This window comes from Notolepis coatsorum (genome assembly GCF_963971535.1).
Source record: "Notolepis coatsorum genome assembly, chromosome: 12".
Taxonomy (NCBI): Eukaryota; Metazoa; Chordata; class Actinopteri; order Aulopiformes; family Paralepididae; genus Notolepis; species Notolepis coatsorum.
In genome coordinates, this window is record NC_140176.1 from 21,624,538 (window position 1) to 21,638,884 (window position 14,347).

The following is a 14,347-nucleotide window of genomic DNA, read 5'->3' on the forward strand; positions in this document are numbered from 1 at the left end:
CCGTTGCCTTAAACCCAGTAATTTTGGGTGTAAGAGGAAGAGGTGGAAGAGGTGGAAGAGACAATGCCTGACAGCAGAGGGCATGTACGCAAGGTAAAGGTCAAGACCAAGTACAATATCATAGAAAGGCCCATCAGCAAACTATGCTTGCTGAAAGAAGCAGATTGACTGACATTGACTAGCCCCTACTGACTTCTTCACGCGCTTGTTTGTTTTTTCCTTTTCGAGGGCAATGCCCGAACCTTTGTTACACTGATGGATTATACCTTTTTTATGGATTGTACCTTTTTTATGGATTATACCTTTTTGTGGATTATACCTTTTTTGTGGATTATACGCTTTTTCGTGGAACATACCCCCTTTTTGGAATATTTCTATTCCTACATGAACTATATAAAGACATGTTCAGGCTCCTGTTAACATATTTGCATAGAATAATTGTCCCTTTTTAGGATAATGGACAATTAGAGGCCGGCTTGTAGGAGCCGTTCTTGAGTTATTTAATCTTTGAGTTTGTATCATGCAATTATTTGAATTATGAAAATGCTTTATGGATTATGAAATATGAAAACGAAAACTGATAATTTGATTGACAAATAATGATATTATTTACACTGATTATCTTATTGTAACTATTCTTATTATTTGAAACTATGTGCACTTTCCCTTTAAAGAGACCTACCTGAGCTATCCACCTGTGTAGTTTACCTTGATAAGGGGTGGTGGCTTGCGTGGGAGACGTGGATCGGGAAGGCAAACAGTTTTTGTACCGCACGCACAGACGCACTGCACGCAACGCACGCATGTATTAGATATACGAGTTTTGTTTGTTTTGCTTATTAGAAATAAATGATTGATTCATTGTGACAGCCAAAGGATGGATCAGAATCTTTATTATGTGCGCGTAGACTAAAGCTATCCACGGAGTGGAAGTGGCAAATACGAAAGACAAAATTGTTTGTAAATAGCCACTATAATGATGATGATGATGATGATGATGATGAAGGAGAAGAAGATGATGATGTTGAAGGAGAAGAAGATGATGATGAAGGAGAAGAAGATGATGATGATGAAGGAGAAGAAGATGATGATGTTGAAGGAGAAGAAGATGATGAAGGAGAAGATGAAGATGATGAAGGAGAAGACGAAGATGATGAAGGAGAAGAAGATGATGAAGGCGAAGAAGATGGTGGTGATGAATGAGAAGAAGATGATGATGAAGGAGAAGAGATGATGATGATGATGATGATGATGATGAAGGAGAAGAAGATGATGATGTTGAAGGAGAAGAAGATGATGAAGGAGAAGACGAAGATGATGAAGGAGAAGATGAAGATGATGAAGGAGAAGAAGATGATGAAGGAGAAGAAGATGGTGATGATGAAGGAGAATAAGATGATGATGAAGGGGAATAAGACGATGATGAATGAGAAGATGATGAAGGTGAAGAATAAGATGATGATGAAGGGGAAGAAGAAGATTATGAAGGTGAAGAATGAGATGATGATGAAGGGGAAGAAGAAGATGATGATGAAGGGGAAGAAGACGATGATGAATGATAAGAAGAAGATGATGTTGAAGGAGAAGAAGAAGATGATGAAGGAGAAGATGATGAAGGTGAAGAATAAGATGATGATGAAGGGGAAGAAGAAGATGATGATGAAGGAGAAGAAGATGATGATGATGAAGGAGAAGAAGAAGATGATGATGAAGGGAAGACGAAGATGATGATGAAGGAGAAGAAGATGATGTTGAAGGAGAAGAAGAAGATGATGAAGGAGAAGATGATGAAGGTGAAGAATAAGATGATGATGAAGGAGAAGAAGAAGATGATGTTGAAGGAGAAGAAGAAGCTGATGAAGGAGAAGATGATGAAGGTGAAGAATAAGATGATGATGAAGGAGAAGAAGAAGATGATGTTGAAGGAGAAGAAGAAGAGGATGAAGGAGAAGATGATGAAGGTGAAGAATAAGATGATGATGAAGGAGAAGAAGAAGATGATGTTGAAGGAGAAGAAGAAGATGATGAAGGAGAAGATGATGAAGGTGAAGAATAAGATGATGATGAAGGAGAAGAAGAAGATGATGTTGAAGGAGAAGAAGAAGATGATGAAGGAGAAGATGATGAAGGTGAAGAATAAGATGATGATGAAGGAGAAGAAGAAGATGATGTTGAAGGAGAAGAAGAATATGATGATGAAGGAGGAAAAAAAGAAGAAGATGAAGGAGAAGAAGGAGAAGAAGAACAAAAAAAAGAAGGAGAAGAAAAGGAGAAGAAAAAGAAGAAGAAGGGGAAGAAGAAGAAAAAATGTAAGAAAAAGAAGGAGAAGAAGAAGGAGAAGGAGAATTAGAAGTGGAAGAAGCAGGAGAAAAATGAGAAGAAGAAGTAGTATGAGAAGAAAAGGGAGAAGAAGAATAAGAAGGAGAAGGAAAAAAAGGAGAATAAATAGAAGGAGAAGAACAGGAAGGATAAGAAAAAGAAAGGCTCCGGTCACTAGGGATGAGTTTGATTTCAAACATGAATTCAGGAAAGTGTGGATACTGTACACAGTTATGTTTTATACTTGAATATGCTTATTATCCAGGGAAGAAGAAGAAGAAGAAGAAGAAGAAGAAGAAGAAGAAGAAGAAGAAGAAGAAGAAGAAGAAGAAGAAGAAGAAGAAGAAGAAGAAGAAGAAGAAGAAGAAGAAGAAGAAGAAGAAGAAGAAGAAGAAGAAGAAGAAGAAGAAGAAGAAGAAGAAGAAGAAGAAGAAGAAGAAGAAGAAGAAGAAGAAGAAAGAACAACAGGAAAGTGTGGATAATGTAAATAATGTAAATCTATGATAATGTAAAAGCTAAAACTAAGAGACATAATATGCTGCATACTGTCTGTTCTTGAATAAAAAGTGTATTAATTAAATACATTTCAATACTTTAATTCGATTTTTCACATGAAGATGCAAGATAAAATATCCAATAATTTGCACATGCAGGCAGCAGTCACATAGACAAGAGTCATGTCCTTGGCTGGTGAACTCAACACACAGCAGTTACCAGTGGCGGACTGGGACACAAATTCAGCCCGGGACATTCAGACACACCAGCCCACACACCGGCCCACACACCGGCCCACTAGGGTTGCCACCTTTGATCAATAGAAATAAGGGACACCTATCATCGAGCGTGCGCGTAGCGCGCGCACATTTTTTTGTTGCAGTTTTGGGGCGTTTTTTGGGCGAAAATGGGCGATTTTGTCACTATTTTTTTTTTAACTTTATTTCGGTTTTAGGGTTAGGCTTAGGGTTATGTTATTTAATTATTTTGGGGAGCCAGCCCCCCAAACTCCTGAAATGCATAGAAATCTATGAAATCTAAATAAAACAATCTATGACATTTATATTAAAAAGAGCTAGCCCCCCAAACCCCTAAAATACATAGAAATCTATGCATTTTGGAACAGTTACTATATATAGTCAAGAAAGCATTTAGTCATACTTAAAGTTTAAGGTCACAGTGTCTGCTGTAGACATTTTCAAAGCGTCTTCGAAAAGAAATCATGCAGCGCGCAGACGGAGGATTGGCACAACGGCACAGAACTCTTCTTAGCAACGCGAAATCGCTAATTCTCATTGGTCGGTGAGCTGCTGAGCGCACGCCCATCATACCAGAGTTGCCAAGTCTGTTTATTTTCCGCAACTTTTGGACACAATTTTGCTTGTTTTTGTAGGTCGGCTGGCTTATTTCTCTCACTAAACTGGCAACCTTAAAATACGGGACAAAGGGCGTCCCGTATCAGTTCAATACGGAACGGGTCTTTTAGTTTCCAATTACGGGACGATTCCGTATTTTAAGGGACGGGTGGCAACCCTACGGCCCACATTAGTGGCCCACACACTGGCCCACACACCGGCCCACACACCGGCCCACACACCGGCCCACATACTGGCCCACACACTGGCCAACACACCGGCCCACATTAGTGGCCCACACACCGACTCACACACTGGCCCACACACTGGCCCACACACTAGCCCACACACTGGCCCACACACTGGCCCACACACCGGCTCACACACTGGCCCACACACTGGCCCACACACCGGCCCACACACCGGCCCACACACCGGCCCACATACTGGCCCACACACTGGCCCACACACTGGCCCACACACTGGCCTACACACCGGCCCACACACCGGCCCACATTAGTGGCCCACACACCGACTCACACACCGGCCCACATACTGGCCCACACACTGGCCCACACACCGGCCCACACACTGGCCCACACACCGGCCCACACACCGGCCCACACACCGGCCCACACACTGGCCCACACACCGGCCCACATTAGTGGCCCACACACCGACTCACACACTGGCCCACACACTGGCCCACACACTGGCCCACACACCGGCCCACACACCGACTCACACACCGGCCCACATACTGGCCCACACACTGGCCCACACACCGGCCCACACACTGGCCCACACACCGGCCCACACACCGGCCCACACACCGGCCCACACACTGGCCCACACACCGGCCCACATTAGTGGCCCACACACCGACTCACACACTGGCCCACACACTGGCCCACACACTGGCCCACACACCGGCCCACATTAGTGGCCCACACACTGGCCCACACACTGACAAAAAAAAAAAAGTAAAAAAAAAAAAAGTAAAAAAAAAAAATTAGAATTTTTTTTTTTTTTTTTTTTTTTGACCAGCCCACTTTGGTTCCGGCCCATCGGGATTCGTCCCGAACGTCCCGATGGCCAGTCCGCCACTGGCAGTCACATAGAGAGTATTTAGCAGGTGAACTCAACACACAGCAGTCACATAGAGAGTCTTCAGCAGGTGAACTCAACACACAGCAGTCACATAGAGAGTCTTTAGCAGGTGAACTCAACACACAGCAGTCACATAGAGAGTATTTAGCAGGTGAACTCAACATGCAGCAGTCACATAGAGAGTATTTAGCAGGTGAACTCAACATGCAGCCCAGGGGCGTTTTTAGGGTTAGAAAGAATGTTGGTATTTCTTTTTTTTACACAGAAATACGCAATTTTAGAGTAATTAGAGATGAATACTGAAGAACTAGAATCATTAGAGGTTCTCAAAGTGAGGTCCATGTCCATGAGAGGGATCTGGGCACTCAGTCCCCATAGAAAATTCAAAGTTAACAGGACCAAATCATCAGTTTCTTATTTATTTATTTATTTATTTAACCTTTATTTAGCCAGATAAAACATTGATCTGGTCCAAGAGGCAAATAAACAAACAAACAAACATATGCACAGCCTATGTACAAAAGAAATAAACAGTTCATCTATAGTCTTTACAGTTTTCTTCAATTGCATAAACACTCAAATCAAAAGTATTACACAATTATCAAAACCTTACACTCAAGGAGCAAAACATACACTGTAAATAATGTGACTAGTGTTTACTTAAAAAAAGTAAGGCAACAAAGGGACACGTCATATAATTGAATAGATTTTAATCACATAAATTTGATTAAAATTGATTGAATAAATGAACTAAATTTAAACCAAAAACTTAAGTGCATGTTAATAATGATAACAGTTGAAATGTGTTGGATTTAGTAATAACATGCCAAATCATGAGTTAATATAGCCCAACATTTTAAGTACATTTAAATCAATTTCCCTTGTGAAATTGAGTTGAACTTGCAAAAAGAAATTGGGCTATATATTAACTCATGATTTGGCATGTTATTACTAAATCCAACACATTTGAACTGTTATTATTAATAACATGCACTTAAGTTTTTGGTTTAAATTTAGTACACTTATTCAATACATTTTAATCAAACTTATGTGATTAAAATCTATTCAATTATATGACGTGTCCCTTTGTTGCCTTAATTATTTTAAGTAAATCTATTCAATTATATGAAGTTTCCCTTAGTTAACTTAATTTTTTTAAGTAAACACTACACAGTAAATTTCGCAGAGTAAATTTTACTAAAACTGAGTACATTTTACTCAAACTGAGTCAGTTTGAGTAAAATTTACTCTGCGAAATTTACTGTGTAAACACATTATTTACAACACATGGCAATTCTTATTTACCTGCTCTAATGAATAATGCAAATGTATTTTAATTGGCATTATAGGACTTCAATAACACCGAATGTCACTGTTCCCATAATTTCTTCATTTCTATACCCAATATCATGTCTTCTTGCGGTGCTTGGTTTACTTGAATTGGGTCAACAGATTACCATGCATATTAAAAAGAATACCAGGTAAACATGTATTATGCAAAATCAAAACATTTTATTGCAAGTTTATTGCAAGTTTAAACATAAAAATTAAGCACAACATAACCCCACACCCCCCACTTGACCTTGCCTCCCCTCACCCCCACCCCAACACTTGACCTTCCTTAAGCCAGTAGCTTATTCTTGAGGTTGGTCACTTTTGGAGACTGCCTTGTCCAATCCAGCTCCAGGAAGAGTTTCTGGAATAATTCGAATGTGTACTTGAGACCAAAGAGAGGACGAAAACCAATGTCAGGTGCTTAAAATGAAATGGACAACAGTCTCACAACATTGTAAATGCCCCAAGACTTGACCTTGCCTCACCCCGCAAGGTAAAGTGTACACAAGGTGCACATTATAAACGAACTGTTCTGTGCCAATATTCAAAACCATGAAGCCTCTCCGCTCAAATGAGTATGGCTATTTGGACAAATCTGAGATGAAACAACTACTTACAGTAACCGGATCACTGAAACTCACATTTAACCAAAACTTGAAGGAAACAATGTTATTTTTGACAGTGACTTTTCCCTTTCACTTTGCAAGGGTCACCTTTCTTAAGCCAGTGGCTTATTCTTGAGGTTGGTAACTTTTGGAGACAGCCTTGTCCAATCCAGCTCCAGGAAGAGTTTCTGGAAGACTTCAAATGTGTACCTGAGACCAAAGAGAGGAAGACAACCAATGTCAGGTGCTTAAAATGAAATGGACAACAGTCTCACAACATTGTAAATGCCCCAACACTTGACCTTGCCTCACCCCACAAGGTAAAGTGTACACAAGGTGCACATTATAAACTAACTGTTCTGTGCCAATATTCAAAACCATGAAGCCTCTCCGCTCAAATAAGTATGGCTATTTGGACAAATCTGAGATGAAACAATTACTTACAGTAACCGGATCACTGAAACTCACATTTAACCAAAACTTGAAGGAAACAATGTTATTTTTGACAGTGACTTTTCCCTTTCACTCTGCAAGGGTCACCTTTCTTAAGCCAGTAGCTTATTCTTGAAGTTGGTAACTTTTGGAGACAGCCTTGTCCAATCCAGCTCCAGGAAGAGTTTCTGGAAGACTTCGAGTGTGTACCTGAGACCAAAGAGAGGAAGAAAACCAATGTCAGGTGCTTAAAATGAAATGGACAACAGTCTCACAACATTGTAAATGCCCCAACACTTGACCTTGCCTCACCCCACAAGGTAAAGTGTACACAAGGTGCACATTATAAACTAACTGTTCTGTGCCAATATTCAAAACCATGAAGCCTCTCCGCTCAAATAAGTATGGCTATTTGGACAAATCTGAGATGAAACAATTACTTACAGTAACCGGATCACTGAAACTCACATTTAACCAAAACTTGAAGGAAACAATGTTATTTTTGACAGTGACTTTTCCCTTTCACTCTGCAAGGGTCACCTTTCTTAAGCCAGTAGCTTATTCTTGAAGTTGGTAACTTTTGGAGACAGCCTTGTCCAATCCAGCTCCAGGAAGAGTTTCTGGAAGACTTCGAGTGTGTACCTGAGACCAAAGAGAGGAAGAAAACCAATGTCAGGTGCTTAAAATGAAATGGACAACAGTCTCACAACATTATAAAAATGCCCCAACACTTGACCTTGCCTCACCCCGCAAGGTAAAGTGTACACAAGGTGCACATTATAAATGAACTGTGCTGTGCCAATATTCAAAACCATAAAGCCTCTCCGCTCAAATAAGTATGGCTATTTGGACAAATCTGAGATGAAACAACTACTTACAGTAACCGGATCACTGAAACTCACATTTAACCAAAACTTGAAGGAAACAATGTTATTTTTGACAGTGACTTTTCCATTTCACTCTGCAAGGGTCACCTTTCTTAAGCCAGTAGCGTATTCTTGAGGTTGGTAACTTTTGGAGACAGCCTTGTCCAATCCAGCTCCAGGAAGAGTTTCTGGAAGACTTCGAGTGTGTACCTGAGATCAAAGAGAGGAAGAAGACCAAATAAAATGGCATAAATAACACAGGTTCTCTCAAGGTAGGTTAGAAAAATGTAAAGGCCTTTAATTCTGTGTACCTTAGTTTCTTGGGATAGGCAAGATTCACTGCATATGCCAACCCAACTAGCATGGAGCAAGCCCATGGGAAATTACCCAGAGCAGTCAGAACTTTCACGCCCTCTATGACGATACCGATGTCGTCGGGACCCTCTGATGTTTCCTTCTTGATCGTGTAGATTTTTGTTGTTTGTACAGCAAGGTCCTGCGACACACCATCTCCATCAGCATCCTGAAAGGGCAAGAAATGTTAGACTGTACAGCCACAGGAGAAGGTCCTATAATTGAACATCTCCCAAATTCCTTCCTTCCAACCTTTGGACAAGAAAACCAATGGCCGTATTCACAAAACATCATCAGGCTTAAAGTTGCCCCCAACCCTTTTCTCTCTTTTAACATGAGCTCTAAATTACATCATACTCCTTTAAGAGCTGATCTGTAGATTCCCCAAGGTACATCACCAAGCCCAGAATGGCAACATCTCTGGTGATGTTGATGCTCGGAGCCTGAAATGACACAAATAATCATTATTCTTCAGTATATTGCAGTGTGGAGGATGTGAGCAACTGCATCAACTGTGGGCCTATGGACGCCTTTACCTACTTCCTTACTGTTCATCGACTAGTTCAGCTTTTAACACCATAACCCCCCATACTAGTCACCAAACTCGGGGACATTCACATATTTTCAGAGTACATCATTATGAAATGAGTTTGTGTTTTGTCGCCTCACATGTGTTGTGTGTAATTACCTTCCACGGTCCAGTAATTATTATTAGAACTCCAAGCAGCAAAACTTTGCAATTGGTTATGAATCCAAACCAGTGGAGTTCTCAATAAGCTGGTCAAATAAGAGTCCATCTCAAAATAAACAGAAATTAACCAAATACAATTTGAAAACTATTTTCCAACCAGGTGCCCCACATTAACCAGCCGCCAACTGTGTATTTAAAAGGTCTGCAACTATTTCATACTCTTTCCCAGGTGGCCAAAAAGTTCCGGCCCATTAATGGCCTGTATCCGGCAGGCCGGAAGAAATTAGTCGGCCCAAGTCCGGCTGCCAGAGTCGGCCAAGTAGGCGGCAATGACTGACTGGCCGATTCCGGCCCGAGTACACTGGGCCAGGTCCGGGGTTGCCGGAAGCGGTGAACGTCCGGATCGGCCGAGTAGGCGGCAATGACTGACTGGCCGATTCCGGCCCGAGTACACTGGGCCATGTCCGGGGTTGCCGGAAGCGGTGAACGTCGGGTTGCCTAAAGCAGCCCAGATGCGACCCACACACACTGGGCCAGGTTTGGTTGCCCGAAGCCTAGCCGACACTGCCAATGCAATGGTACTACACAGTAAATTCCGCAGAGTACATTTGACTCAAACTGAGTACATTTGATTCAAACTGAGTAAAGAAATTTTACTCAGTTTGAGTGAAATGTACTCAGTTTGAGTCAAATTTACTTTGCGGAATTTACTGTGTACCCAGTATTCTGCCAGAGCTACTCCACTATCTGCCTATGACCATACATTACCGGAAATACAGTAGGAAATGGTTGATTAGTAATACAATGCCACATATTTAAGGACCCTTCCCTTTACCAATGGAGTATTGGCATGTCCCGCATTGAACAATTCAGAAGTTTACATGCTGTCTCCTACCTCACTGAAATATATTCTCAGTGTATGTGCACATTGTACACAATATACACCATTCTGCAGTGAAGCTCAAATATCAAGTAAAGTAACAATTACCCCCATACATGCTACTTTTTCCAGTTAAAAATGACAACTTGAATAGATATTTAAACATTTATTAACAAAAAAATATCACATCCTCCTCTCTGAACCCAACGACAAAGCCTCCAATGAAATTAACCCATTGTTCCCCTGCAACAGCTTCTCCCACAGGGGATCTTTGATTAAACACCTGCTATCAGAAGAATATAGACAGTCAGAAAAAAAGTTCAATTTACTACTTAAGTACATTTAAAAGTAGAAACTTTGACTTTTACTCAAGTGTGTACTTTCACTTAAACTTTCATGTTAGTCTAGCTTAGCAACATTTTTTAGGAGAATTAATACAAAAACGAGTGATATGGCCGTTCAGTTGTAAATGAAAGCCTGCATTTAGTAAGACGTTGTTTATAAATGTCTTTTGGTTTAGTTATGAATGAATGACAGCATCTCTATAGCACAGCTCTATTACTAGGACATAAAGTGCTTTGGAATGACTGTATACATCATTCACAACGGGTGGCCCCAGCAGGAATCAAACTCCTAACCGTGACAGTGTTAGTGCCATGCTCGGAGTGCCAAGCACAAGACCCCAATGTTATGCGGGGCTCTGCTCATAGGCGGGCGGCTCGTGGCGTGGCTCGTAGTCCTGGTTGTAGAAGCAACCGTCGCCCTCCATGGAGACCCCCCTCCTCCCGCGTCACCCCAGCGAGGTGGCGGGTGGCGACCCTGACGAGGTGAGCCATGGTGGGGTGGCGGGGGGCCGGCAGGGGGAGGCCCCTGGGGGGGGCTCCGGAGAAAAGCGCCAGGGGGCCGGGCCGGGAGGCGCCCCTGGGGCACCCCGGGAGGCGTGGGCATAGCCTTACGGACCACGGGGGAATAGGTGACGTGGGGGCGTAGCGTGGCGGGGGTCTGGGGGAGCTGTCGCCGGCCCCGGCGAGGCGTGCTGGTCCCCGACGTGGAGGGGATGGGACTTCCACTCACTGCCCTACACGAAAAGTGAAAAAGGCAAATAAAAAGAACGAACCACAAATTCAACGACAGAAGAGAAGAGGATGAGATAGAGAGAGAGAAGAGAGAGAGAGAAGAGAGAGAGAGGAGAGAGAAGGAAAGCAAGATAACAAAATACAACAAGAGCCAGTATGGAAGCAAATGAGTGACAGAAGTATTTGAATTTGATCAGACACCGAATTTATAGCATTGAAAATAATTACTTTGAAAACATGTATCTGAATTGAATTTATAGCATTGAAAATAATTACTTTGAAAACATGTATCTGAATTTTTTCAGACACCAAATTTAAAGCATTGAAAATAATTACTTTGAAAACATGTATCTGATTTTTGAATTTTATCAGACACCGAATTTATAGCATTGAAAATAATTACTTTGAAAACATGTATCTGAATTTTTTCAGACACCGAATTTATAGCATTGAAAATAATTACTTTGAAAACATGTATCTGAATTTTTTCAGACACCGAATTTATAGCATTGAAAATAATTACTTTGAAAAATGTATCTGAATTTTTTCAGACACCGAATTTATAGCATTGAAAATAATTACTTTGAAAATCATGTATCTGAATTTTTTTGCTCTGAATTTACCTATGTGAAATAAAAATTCAATGTAAAAAATTCGAATGTATAATAAAATTCAATGTAAAAAAAATTCGATGCATAATTGCGGTGTATAAAATTCGATCAAAAAACCATCATCCGGGCTACCCAGACAGGATAAGCAATCGCGCCTGGATGCAATCGAATTGACTTCTGGCCTATCACTGCACGGCTTTGTCAGTCATGTGATCACACCAACCCGGGAGAAAGATGGCGGTATATATACATACGTTGGGGGGAGAATATACATACGGTGGGGAGGAGACTGTACATTAGGAGGGGGTGGGTGGGAGAGAAATATACATACGGTGGGGAGAGAATATATACATACGGTGGGGAGGAGACTGTACATTAGGAGGGGGTGGGAGAAAATATATACATACGGTGGGGAGGAGACTGTACATTAGGAGGGGGTGGGTGGGAGAGAAATATACATACAGTGGGGAGAGAATATATACATACGGTGGGGAGGAGACTGTATATTAGGAGGGGGTGGGAGAGAAATATACATATGGTGGGGAGAGAATATATACATACGGTGGGGAGGAGACTGTACATTAGGAGGGGGTGGGAGAAAATATATACATACGGTGGGGAGGAGACTGTACATTAGGAGGGGGTGGGTGGGAGAGAAATATACATACGGTGGGGAGAGAATATATACATACGGTGGGGAGGAGACTGTATATTAGGAGGGGGTGGGAGAGAAATATACATATGGTGGGGAGAGAATATATACATATGGTGGGGAGGAGACTGTACATTAGGAGGGGGTGGGAGAGAATATATACATACGGTAGGGAGGAGACTGTACATTACGAGGGGGTGGGAGAGAAATATACATATGGTGGGGAGAGAATATATACATATGGTGGGGAGAGAATATATACATACGGTGGGGAGGAGACTGTACATTAGGAGGGGGTGGGTGGGTGAGAGAGAAAATACATATGGTGGGGAGAGAATATATACATACGGTGGGGAGAGAATATATACATACGGTGGGGAGGAGACTGTACATTAGGAGGGGGTGGGTGGGTGGGAGAGAAATATACATATGGTGGGGAGAGAATATATACATACGGTGGGGAGGAGACTGTCTATTATATGTATATTTCTCTCCCAACCACCCCCTCCTAATGTACAGTCTCCTCCCCACTGTATGTATATATTCTCTCCCCATCATATGTATATATTCTCTCCCCACCGTTCTCTTGGTGTAAAAAGTTTAAGACCAGGGTGAGGCCAGGCTATGGATGGCTTTGAAGGTGAGGAGTAGTGTTTTGAAGTTAATGCGTTCCTTGATCGGGAGCCAGTGGAGGGAGTGGAGGACAGGAGTGATGTGTTCGCGGGACCGGGTGTTAGTGAGGAGGCGGGCAACTGAGTTTTGGACCATCTGCAGTTTATGGAGGGAGCGGGAGGTGATGCCAGTGAGGAGGGAGTTACAGTAGTCCAGGAGGGAAAAGATGAAGGCGTGTATGAGGGATTCAGCAGCAGGGGGTAGAGGCAGTGACGGATTTTGGCAATGTTGCGGAGGTGAAAATATGAAGTTTTGACAATGGAGCGGACATGGGGTCAAATGAGAGGGTGGGGTCGAGGATGACACAGAGGTTGCGGACTAGGGGGGAGGGGGTGATGGTGGAGTCATTGATGGTGAGTGTGATGTAATACAATAATTTATACTGTAGCATTACAAACCATTTGACAGCCAGGTCCTGCACCTCCGTTCTTGTCCTCTAGGAGCCATCGCAGCATGGCCAAGACCTTCCTCATCCAGCATACTGTCCGGGTGTAACTTATTGCCAGCGGAAGAGTGCAAGAATGCTTCCGCATTCGTCACCGCACGCCAGTACGGTAATGCGCCTTTCCTTTCGCCCCGCTCAGACAAATGCATGTAGTACATTGCAACACAACGCAGCATTTCCGCGGCTGTCTTTAACTAGCAGGACGCTAGTGGGCTAGTCGCTAAAATATATAATTGTACCAACACAGATATTAGGCAGTACACACATTGTCCTGCAATACATGTACAGTGAATGCACAGCTACATTCGCCATATATTTCTATCGCTGCTGCGGTCTATAGTGAAATGCAATATTATTATTATTATTGTAAAGATTATCATTACAATCGCAGCCTGGAGGCAATGTTACAAGTGTACGAGGGTTGTGTGCAAAGAGCACAGCCTCTCAATTTGCACAACGTGCACAAAATAATAATTGTAATGATCTTTACAATAATAATAATATTGCATTTCACTGTAGACCGCAGCAGCGATAGAAATATATGGCGAATGTAGCTGTGCATTCACTGTACATGTATTGCAGGACAATGTGTGTACTGCCTAATATCTGTGTTGGTACAATTATATATAAAACGATATATATATTTGAGCGACTAGCCCACTAGCGAGGCAACCTCCTGCACCATCGCAGCAGCGCCGAGCGTGGTGATACAAGCGGGCTGCTCTGAGGAAAGGAGCCCCTTCACGCTAGTGGGCTAGTCGCTCAAATATATATCGATTTTATATATAATTGTACCAACACAGATATTAAGCAGTACACACATTGTCCTGCAATACATGTACAGTGAATGCACAGCTACATTCGCCATATATTTCTATCGCTGGTGCGGTCTACAGTGAAATGCAATATTATTATTATTGTAAAGATCATTACAATTATTATTTTGTGCA

The 14,347-nt window shown here is 42.1% G+C and overlaps 1 protein-coding gene and 1 long non-coding RNA gene across 2 annotated transcripts in view; one reads left to right on the forward strand and one right to left on the reverse strand.

The window, feature by feature from the left end:
- The window catches only part of hecw1a (HECT, C2 and WW domain containing E3 ubiquitin protein ligase 1a), a gene marked incomplete at both ends in the record, with an annotated part of 185,584 nt that overhangs the window by 106,858 nt on the left and 64,379 nt on the right, over nucleotides 1-14,347 (forward strand).
- On the reverse strand, nucleotides 10,093-13,441 carry LOC311238230. The gene is made up of 2 exons (XR_014620336.1): nucleotides 13,351-13,441; nucleotides 10,093-11,019 (listed from the first exon to the last, which is right to left on the reverse strand). It is a non-coding gene; the product is annotated as an uncharacterized lncRNA (long non-coding RNA).